The sequence below is a fragment of the Podarcis pityusensis genome (genome assembly GCF_964106645.2).
Source record: "Podarcis pityusensis genome assembly, chromosome: 5".
In the NCBI taxonomy this organism is placed as follows: domain Eukaryota; kingdom Metazoa; phylum Chordata; class Lepidosauria; order Squamata; family Lacertidae; genus Podarcis; species Podarcis pityusensis.
The window spans coordinates 8622530-8632794 of record NC_138032.1 but is presented as its reverse complement, the minus strand read 5'-3'; the positions used below and the strand labels follow the sequence as shown (position 1 = coordinate 8632794).

General features: G+C 45.5%; 1 long non-coding RNA gene across 1 annotated transcript; it reads left to right on the top strand.

Annotated features, from left to right (window-relative positions):
- The first annotated feature begins 608 nt into the window (after window positions 1-608).
- Window positions 609-7616, top strand: LOC308477655. Its single transcript, XR_013986651.1, has 2 exons — window positions 609-816; window positions 7406-7616. It is a non-coding gene; the product is annotated as an uncharacterized lncRNA (long non-coding RNA).
- Window positions 7617-10265: the final 2649 nt, after the last annotated feature.

Below are 10265 nucleotides of genomic sequence, written 5' to 3'. Positions count from 1 at the left end.
TTCAAGTTTACTCGCTTACATGTTTCTCTTTTCATATCACCTCACACCATTGAAGCCAACTCCTAGGGCCCTAGGGCCCTTCATCCCCCCCATGAAACATTTGAGGGGGCCACCCCCTGCAAATTAATGGCCATTGCCATTCAAATGGTGTGTGCGTGCCACATTGTGTAATCCGATTATGTGGGCTAGAGCTTACCTGCCCCACCAAATATTTTATTCAAGTTGGCATCCCTGCCTCACACCGTTACCCTGGTAACCTTCTGTCTGCCCAGGCCCAAGAATTCCTCTCAAATGGGCCATCAACACCTTTTGACATGTTAATGCCTCTATCCCAGGTGAGGTTTTGGCTTGGAAAGGAAGCTTAGCCTGTATTTTTCCACTAGCCTCCAAACTTCCCTTCAGTACTCCAAATAATCAAAATCCTACCATTTATTTAATTTATTAAAATTCTACCATTTAGAGGGGTGTCCCCCGCTCAACTCACAACATGTTGGATCCCTCCACTACCCCATTGCGTCTAATGGTTATTGAGTCTAATGGTAGGACCAGCTCTGCTGGCTGGTGCCCCCCCATCCTGCACTTTTAAACTGCTCATTATGATGACGGATGTGTGTCTCTGTGGCTTCTGAATTGTGCACTGAGGCCTGCTAAGCTCCCTGGTCGGTTCACATGGTGGTGGAGGCATCTAATGAACGGCTAGTGACTCTCTCCCCCCCCCCCCACCCACTGCCGGCAAAACACAGAGGACACAATTAGAGATGGAATCGCCTTATTACCATGATAATCGGCTACAAAATAAAAGTGTTGGGGCAGAAGGTAATGTAATATCCAAGTGTTACGAGTCTCCAATTCAGGGAGGCTATAAGGAGGAAATGGAATAATCTTCCGTTTTTTGAAAAAAATGAGGGCAGCTCGACTCTGAAAGGGAAGGTCGTTTGGCTTCTTGCCACAGAGATGAATTGAGGGACATTTACTGCCACTGCTTAACATTAATTTAGCTCCTGCCTTGGGCTTGAGAATGCAGGAAACAGAAGCAGGGCAGGGGAAATAGCAACCTTCCCCTCTGCAGATAGGTAGCTGCTTAGGCACCAATATTCTTCCTGTGTTCCATTCTCATCTCGTTTTGTCCCTTTTGCATTACCTCCCTGGCCCAGATAAACATCTCCACGCATTTCTCTCGCACAAATAACCTCTCCTTTTATGAATTGTATGCTTGAGCGGTTTACTGGGGCTTTTCTTTGTTATTAATAGTCATCGAGTTTGCAGCACCAGGGCAGAGTTGGAAGGGACTACTAAAGTCATCTAGTCCAACCCCCTGCAATGCAGGAATCTTTTGCCCAGTGTGGTGATCAAACCCGCGACCCTGAGATTAAGAGTCTCATGCTCTACCAACTGAGCTATCCCAGACCTGCATGTCTTCCTAATATGTATTATGCCATGCAGTGGAGGGGGGGGGGATGCTCGCAGCTTAATACTGGGCAGTAAATTGAGTGCCGGCTCCAGATTTAATTATTTAATTATTAGATTTCTTACCTGCTGATGGGCATCCGTGGGCAGGGGTTCATTCAAGGAACCTGCTTCTATTCACACAGACTTGCTTTATATAATGTATATCGGAAAGTCGGCAGTTTGAATCCCTACGATGGGGTGAGCTCCCGTTGCTCTGACTCAGCTTCTGCCAACTTAGCAGTTTGAAAGCACACCAGTGCAAGTAGATAAATAGGTACCACTAGGTACCAATAGGTAAACCGAGTTTCCATGCGCTCTGGCTTCCATCACGGTGTTCCATCATGCCAGAAGTGGTTTAGTCATGTTGGTACATGACCTGGAAAGTTGTCTGTGGACAAACGCCAGCTCCCTCGGCCTGAAAGCAAGCTGAGCACTGCACCCCATAGTCGCCTTTGACTGGACCTAACCGTCCAGAGGTCCTTTACCTGTAAGTATTATGCCAAGATATATATGCAAAGGACTTTAAATACTCTACAATGTTCTGTGAACCACTCTGAGATCTTATGATGAAGGGCAATGAATGAATGAATGCTATATACATGCTAGCTGTTATAATCATAATCATCATTTTCTTCCTACACAAAAGTGCTTTCTGTGCAGCAATTTTATGACCTTTACAGCACCCTCTAATTATTTCCAGCCTACTCCAGCTATACCTCTCTTTGGGGCATTAAAGCAGCCTTCTTGGTTTAGGGTAGGGTTTCCCAAACTTGGGTCTCCAGATTATTTTGGACTACAATTCCCATCCTCCCTAGCTAGCAAGACCAGTGGTTAGGGATGATGGGAACTGTAGTCCCAAAAACAGCTGGAGACCCAAGTTTGGGAAACCCTGGTTTACAACATCCACCAACCCATCACCAGTGATCCAGCTCAACAGCTGTTTGGCAAACAGTAAATCCCTTCCTTACTTTATTTGGTAAATCCAGGCACTTCCTTTTCTGGCAGCTCTAATTCATCCTTTTCAAGGGCAAGGTACAAAGAAAGGATCAGAAGCCCTCTTGCAGTTCCCATGTTTATAGGTATGGATCCAAACTATTGGCCTGGTTTACACATAACACTTAGCCCTGGTTTATTAAACCCTGACCGGCAGCTAAACTCTGGCCTCTCTAATACTAACAAACCATGATCTGTAGCTATGGTTTGTTGTTGGCTAACACACCTTGGTTTGTTTATGGCTTGGTGTTGCGTGTGAACCCTTCCTTAACCATGGGCACCCTATTCCAGAGGTTGGCCAATCTAAAAAGGTACAAGGCGAGAGCTGCTGAAAATTGAGACAAACTTTGAAGAAACAAACCATGGTTTCTTTTGTCATCTGTGGGATGGCTCCTGCTTAACTTGTTTGTAAAACAAACAACAACAACAACAACAACAACAACAACAATAATAAATTTTATTTATATCCCGCCCTCCCCAGCCGAAGACGGGCTCAGAGCGGCTAACATCAAATGTATAATACATTAACATAAAATCAGAACCACAGCTTAGCATTACGCACAAGCCAGACCATGGCTTTCCTCTGCAGAGTGTTACAAAATGCACCATCCTTTAACAAGCCCCCACCCACAAGAAAAAAGAAAATAATGCTATGCTATGCCATAACATAACATTACAGCATCCGCAAAAACGGCAGCTGTCCCTTGGAGATGCACGATCCACACAGTGCATTTCAAACTATCCCCGTAAAATGTTTTGCTACACTAAAGATGGCAGATGCAGTTCTTTAGGGTGAGTTCATATTTCTCTCTCAGCGGCGCGACCATACATCACAGCGTCTCTGTTCATTTGGGTCCCCGCTTTGAGAATGAGTCATCTTCCTCAGAAGCACTCTGTCGGCAAAGAGAGAGAGAAGGAAAGAGGGAGGCAGGGAGAGAGAAGAGAAGTGAGTTTTATTAACCACCAGAGAATCCACTTTTAGGAGCACACTTTTAATCCCAGACTCAAGAGCCGGCTATTAATACACTTCAGCAAGGAAGAAACAATTCTCAGAACTGCTGGATGGTGAAGCGATGGCTGCTGTATCTACCTAATCCATGGCAGAGAGAGAGAGAAGATTTTATCTGGGGGAGAAGCTCAGCGACAGAAGTAGCGAAATGAGAACACTCTTTCCAATTTAAGGTTGTTTACCGCCCCCCCCATCGCATTCCACCTTCCAAGCTCTTCGAACAATAAGGGCATAGGAAGCTGTCTTATCAAGCCATTAGTCCATCTAGCCCATGGGTAGGCAAACTAAGGCCCAGGGGCTGGATCTGGCCCAATCGCCTTCTAAATCCGGCCCACGGACGGTCTGGGAATCAGTGTGTTTTTACATGAGTAGAATGTGTGCTTTTATTTAAATGCATCTCTGGGTTATTTGTGGGGCATAGGAATTTGTTCATTCCCCCCCCCCAATATAGTCCGGCCCCCCCACAAGGTCTGAGGGATAGTGGACCGGCCCCCTGCTGCAAAAGTTTGCTGACCCCTGATCTAGCTGACTGGTGGCAGCTCTCTGGGGTTTCAAACAAGAGTCTTCTTCAGCCCTTTCTACATGCAAAGTAGATGCTAGTTTATTGGGGATATGATTTTCTCAAGGCCGGCCCTTTCGTCAGGCAGAGTGAGGCAGCCATCTCAGGTGGCAAATGCTAGGGGGTGGGCAGCAGAGGCAGCTGTTTTTCCATAACTCCCTGGCCAAAGCATTCAGTTGAAGGACAGACTGTGTGTGCCACGAAGCCTGGTCTGCCCCTCTAGAACTGGCCCGCTCCCCTCAGGTGCAGTGAAGGAGACTATTCCATTGACTGCCCTGACGTAAGAGTCAACGGCCAGTCCAGTCAGCTTCCATGCCTGCCGTGGGGAGAGTGAAGCGCCATCTTTGCCTCAGGTGGCAAAAGGCCTTGAGCCAGCCTTGGTTTCCTCCTGCTCTCCTTCAGAATTCTCTTAAGCTGGGTAACATTACTGCTTACTCTGGCTCCAGGATACGCCCACCTCTGGTGCATGAAGCCATGTACTCAAGATGTCACCCACTATCCAAATCTATCTATTCTTGAGAAACGCCACTGCCTGATGTCTTTCCCTTCAAACCAGCTTCCATCCGATTTGAAAAACGAAAGCCACATTCACTTCGCGCGATCAAGTTGAGGTGTGTACATTTGAAGCATTCGTTTTGCAAGTATAGATGACAGCACATGTGCAGATGGGAGCGTTGTGAATAGGATTTTGGGATATGTGTGTACACTCCCAACCCCTCTCTGTGCTGGCTCCCACCCCTGGACAAAAGATTCACCCTCATTTCAGAAAATCTCAAAGTTTTATTTAAAAATTTAGTACATGATCTTGGCCTCAGCTCAAGGTTCAGGTTACACAGTTCAAAAGGTGCAGGGACAGAGACTAAGATACATGACCCGGAGTAAGTGAAGACCGTGTCCCAACACATGACCCGTGTCTCCTGTTCGACTTTTAAAGGGATGGGGTAGGGTACATCATTTGTGTGGTTCTTATCCCAAGAGAGAAGACAGTGTTTGCAGTCATGTGCCCCCCCCCCCCAGGATGTGTGTATCTGTTTGTGCCTGTGCTGACAACAATGTGCCCTTGGCAATGAGACTCAAGTCCAACCCTCTGAATTGGTCTGTGAGCATTTAGAAAAGGATGCTGTGATTACTAGGACCCAGCATGGTCTTCTCAAAAAGAGTAACAGAGTTAAAAAATACTCAAAAAGAGTAACAGAGTTAAAAAAATAAGCTGGGTGGATCAGGGGAATGCTGAGGACATAGTATATCTTGATTTCAGTAAGGCTTTTGACAAAATCTCCCATGATTTTCTTGTGGAGAATCTGGTAACATGTGGGCTGGATGAAGTAACTGTGGATTTGTAGCTGGTTGACCGACCGAGTCCCATTGTGCAAATGGAAATTGTTCTACTTGCACAGTTATTTAGTGGAATATTGTCGATAGTGTAGTTGTGATCCCATGGACCTCTATGACATCACCTCCTGCGAGGAGCAAGCAGTGGGGAAACACATGACCTGTTCTGGAAGGAATCTCTATGAACTAGCTCCTTTGGCAACAGATTGCTTGTACGTGGCCATAACAGAGCCAGACATGTTTGACCTCTTTAGCAGTCTCTTTTTGCAGCCAGAATCACAGGGTAGTGGAAACTCAGTCGGTAGAGCATGAGACTCTTAACCTCAGGTTCATGGGTTCAAGCCCCACGTTGGGGGAAAGATTCCTGCATTTCAGGGGGTTGGGATAGATGATCCTTGCGGTCCCTTCCAACTCTATGATTCTATTATCCATACTCTGGTTGGAGGGGACCCCCCAAACCCACTTAGCCAACCCCAACCTCATCACAAGATATCCTTTTAACAGCTCCGCATTTCCATTTAGATGAGGTTAATTCCCCAGGCTGCTCCTTCTGCCACTCCCGTAGTTCACCTTGTCTTTGAGATCAGTTTGCAGATATATACTGGGCCGCCGATGCATCCTGCGCACATAAAATAACTCCCAAATTCTGTGCTCAAAGGAGAAGGGTGGAGATGCCTCACAGTTTATGATATTTGGAGAAAAAGAATATCCAAAAGCTTGAAAATTGCACGGACGAGGTTAGGATCAGGAATGATGATTCCCCAAAGAGAATTAGAGTCAGAGAGCTTGGTTGGAGGAGACCTGGGCTCCCAGAAGCAGGATCACTGAGATGGTGTGGGGCAGGGCAGCGGTCCTGTGATTCGGGTGCACCAGCAGGAATCCTGGATGGGCTCTGTTGGCATTCCGGTGATGCTGCTACAGGGGACCAGGACCACGATGATGCCTCTTCTCACCAGCCTTTCTTGGTTCTTGGGTATGCCCAGTGCAGGTGTCCCAGCTAGCAGGCGAAAGAGGCAGTGTCCCAGCTAGGGCTGAGTCTCGCCACTGAAGTCCACCCCCCCCATCCCAAATGACTACCCAGAGAGCAAGGGATGATGGGGGCAGCAGGAAACTGATGCTGATCCCTGCAGCATCCTTCCTTTCTTCTTCAGGGCTGGGCATGGGCTTGTTTCCCCATGCTCATTTTATTACTTTTGGTTTTAAATGCTGTACCATCTTTTTCTACAACAAACAGTGCTTATCCCCAAGTAAATATGTTCAACATCAGGGCAGCAGAAGCAGCTGTGATAGTGCTATGATTTGAGGGACTTTCAAATGCAAAACTGTACATGCTCAGAGTATTTATTTATTTTATTTTTTGCATTTTCTTTCTTTCTTTCTAACATACCAAGGAATGTTGAAGTAGAAGAGAAATGTTAATTGTGTGCTTTGCAACTGAGGCCAGGGTCTAAAATGACCTAGCTGCAGTGCTGTGGTCAGAAAGCCTTTCCTCACCCCAAACACCTGCATGAAATATCTGTGTTCATTAGAAAATAAAGGACAGCTTTCAGCATCCTTCCTGCATGTTTACCGGGGCCCTGAGGAGACACAGAGGCAGCTTGAGATCACAGGGAACAACTCTTATCTGATCTTTCCCTGCAAACACTCGATAATAGACAGCCCTTGAAATTTCTCAGTTGTGCTCTGAGGCAAGAATCAAACTGGATACCGCTGGGGTTTCCTTTGTAGAAGAATAATAATGCTTTAAAAGGTCAAATGCATATGTGAGAATTCCCCAAGAAAGTCAAGAGTGGCAAAAGATGAATGGCGTTAATCTAACGGCAGAGGAGTAAATCTCCTGTTTCGTGATGTTGATATTGCTATTGATGCTAGGATAACATTTCATTTGAAAGTCATTTTATTATCATTTGGGGGGGGGGTTGCGCTGCTGGGTATTTTTTCTTTCTTTCTTCTCTTTTTCCTTTTTGCTGTTGTTTGATACGTCTGTTTTGTGTGTGCCTGTGTGCCTGAAAGATGGAACTGTCCTAAGTGTTTGTACCTTTTCTTTTAGGATCCAAATAAAGTACAAGAACAGAGCAACAGCCGCAAGAGCCCAGAAGATGGCACTGGAGTCGTGTCTTTCTTCCTCAACTTCTCTGGGAAATTGATTCCAGTGATAGCATTTTATGAATGTTAATTGCTTAGCAGCACAGTGCAAGACCTGTAGAGATTGGGCATCTTCTCCAACTGATCTATCCTCCTGTTTGAGGAGATAATAAAAGGCCCTAACAATAAGCATGTTTCAAGGCATCATGCATGGTTTTCTTAACATGCTGCTCAAACATCAGTTTTGCTCTCAGTTTCTTAACCTGCAAATCAGCACAGAATGTGCTTCCAATGTCTTTGTTGGTGTTTGCTCACTTCTTCGGCTGAGCCTAAAATCCTATAGATTCCCAGCTCTACTTGGGAGTTGCTGGGGAATGAACCTGGGACCTTTTGCATGAAAAAGAAATGCTCTACAACTGAGCCAAAGCAATTCTGAGTGTACATGTATAGAATTGCACTGCACGTGTTCATCTTCCACATGTTGAAATAATGCATTCAGGGGGCTGTAAAGAGCCCCCTAACAATGTGTACCTTGTAGCCATCTTTGTTTGAATTCATTTTTCTGCGCCCATCTCCCTTTATGTGCTTGTTATTTCAGCTCATGGTGCTGTTATTAAAGAGTTGACCAGATATATAATGCCAAGGACAGGGGCTTTCATTCATCATAAAAAACCTAAATTGTCTCGCTTTCCCCACTGGTGATGTGATGTGTGTGCAATGTATGGAGAACTATCATGAGGGTTGGACATCTTTGGGGCATACCTGGAAGTGCCCTGAAAAAAAATCCCAGTTCCCCCTGCGAGAGCATGGTGGCCATTTTGGGCACCGTGATTTTGCAGTTTCGCACCAAGATCTTGCTCCAAAAAATGCTTTTTCGGGGGCGCAATCTCACACAGCACCCCAAACGTATGTGGTGCAAACAGATTTTTATTCTGAAACTGCAGACCGTCCAAGTGTATCTATTTTCCAGGGATGTCCCTGATTTACAGAAGCCATCCCGGTTTCTGATTTGATCCCAGAATGTCCCGCTTTTCCTTAGGAGAAATGTTGGAGGGAATGGAGTTATCCAACCCCTGAGCCAACTGGAGGTAATCCTGTATAGGGATTTATTTATTTTTGTAGTGTTTAAGTCTTTATTATGTTTTTGTATGTGTTGGAAGCTGCCCAGAGTGCTGGGGCAACCCAGTCAGATGTGTGGGGTATAAATAGTAAAATTATCATTAAGAATGGGATGTCCTTATTTTCATCGAGGAAATGTTGGAGGGCATGAAAGTGTGGCCCAGAGGAAAATAAGTTTGAGCACCATAGAAAGAGAGGCTGCTAAAGTGGTCAGACCAGTCTCTTTGTTGTTGTCGTTTAGTCGTGTCCGACTCTTTGTGACCCCATGGACCAGAGCATGCCAGGCACTCCTGTCTTCCACTGCCTCCCGCAGTTCAGCCAAACTCATGTTAGTAACTTTGCGAACACTGTCCAACCATCTCCTCCTCTGTCATCCCCTTCTCATTGTGCCCTCAATCTTTCCCAATGTCAGGGTCTTTTCCAGGGAGTCTTCTCTTCTCACGAGGTGGCCAAAGTATTGGAGCTTCAGCTTCACGATCTGTCCTTCCAGTGAGCACTCAGGGCTGATTTCCTTCAAAATGGATAGGTTTGATCTTCTTGCAGTCCATGGGACTCTCAAGAGTCTCCTCCAGCACCATAATTTAAAAGCATCAATTCTTCGGCGATCAGCCTTATTTATGGTCCAGCTCTCACTTCCATACATCACTACTGGGAAAACCATAGCTTTAACTATACGGGCCTTTGTTGGCAAGGTGATGTCTCTGCTTTTTAAGATGTTCTCTTTGTTAAGCTAGCATTATATGTTAAGTATCTCTTGCAAAGAGTAGATAGAGCTGACTGGTTTGCCACAGAAACTACAAGATGGAGATGCTCAAAGAAGTCTTCCCCATCTTGCCTGGGTGGAGGTGATGTCACTGGTGAGTGTAAGGAATCAATAGTCCGTATAGTCTGCAGGAGGGGGGAAAACAGAAGCCTGAATCTGTGCTGAAACCAAGAGCCTCCCTAGAAACCTAACGGGAGAGCAGTATCTGCTGAAGTCCTAATACAGTGAGCACTTATGTTCAGCCTATATCTATGAGCACATTAAACCATATATCATCAAGACACCACCATCTCCAGTGACCTTCATTCCAAGGAAACCACACTTGAGGTTAGTGCCGGCACCCCGAAATCTCTCGCCGCTTGGAGATTGGGGGTGTCCATCACAATACGATCTGAAAGATAAGAAATTGCCATGAGGCACTGTGATGTGATGAGCAGAAGGACTTTGATTGCCTGTTAGTGGCCTATTCAGACTTGACCATGATAATGAAGTCACCTCCAATTGCACTGATAAGAGCCACAGATGAGAATTTCCTATGTATTTTGTTATAACTGCAAATCACTTTGGAATGTCTCTGGTTGTGTGGAGTGATGTATACAAATAGTGAATTAAGCTAATCCTGACCCCAGCGGGATGGGGAGTTATGTGACCCCCCCATTAATAATCAGTTTTTCTCCCCAGAGGAATCTTGGAAAACTAGTTCTGGGCAGAGGGAAAAGGATTTCAGACAAAGAATTCTCAGTAGCCACATCGCCAAACTACAATTCCCAGAATTATTTTTTTTTGGGGGGGGGGGGAGTTTTGGTACGAGGTTGATATAAAATAGTAGTGCACAAATCGATTTATTTATTAGGAAATGTATATCATACCTCTCCATTCCAAGAGTCCCCAACAGATACAAAATGTACAATGAAGCAAAACAAATACAGAGAAACCAAGAGTGCAAAAACAGAGCA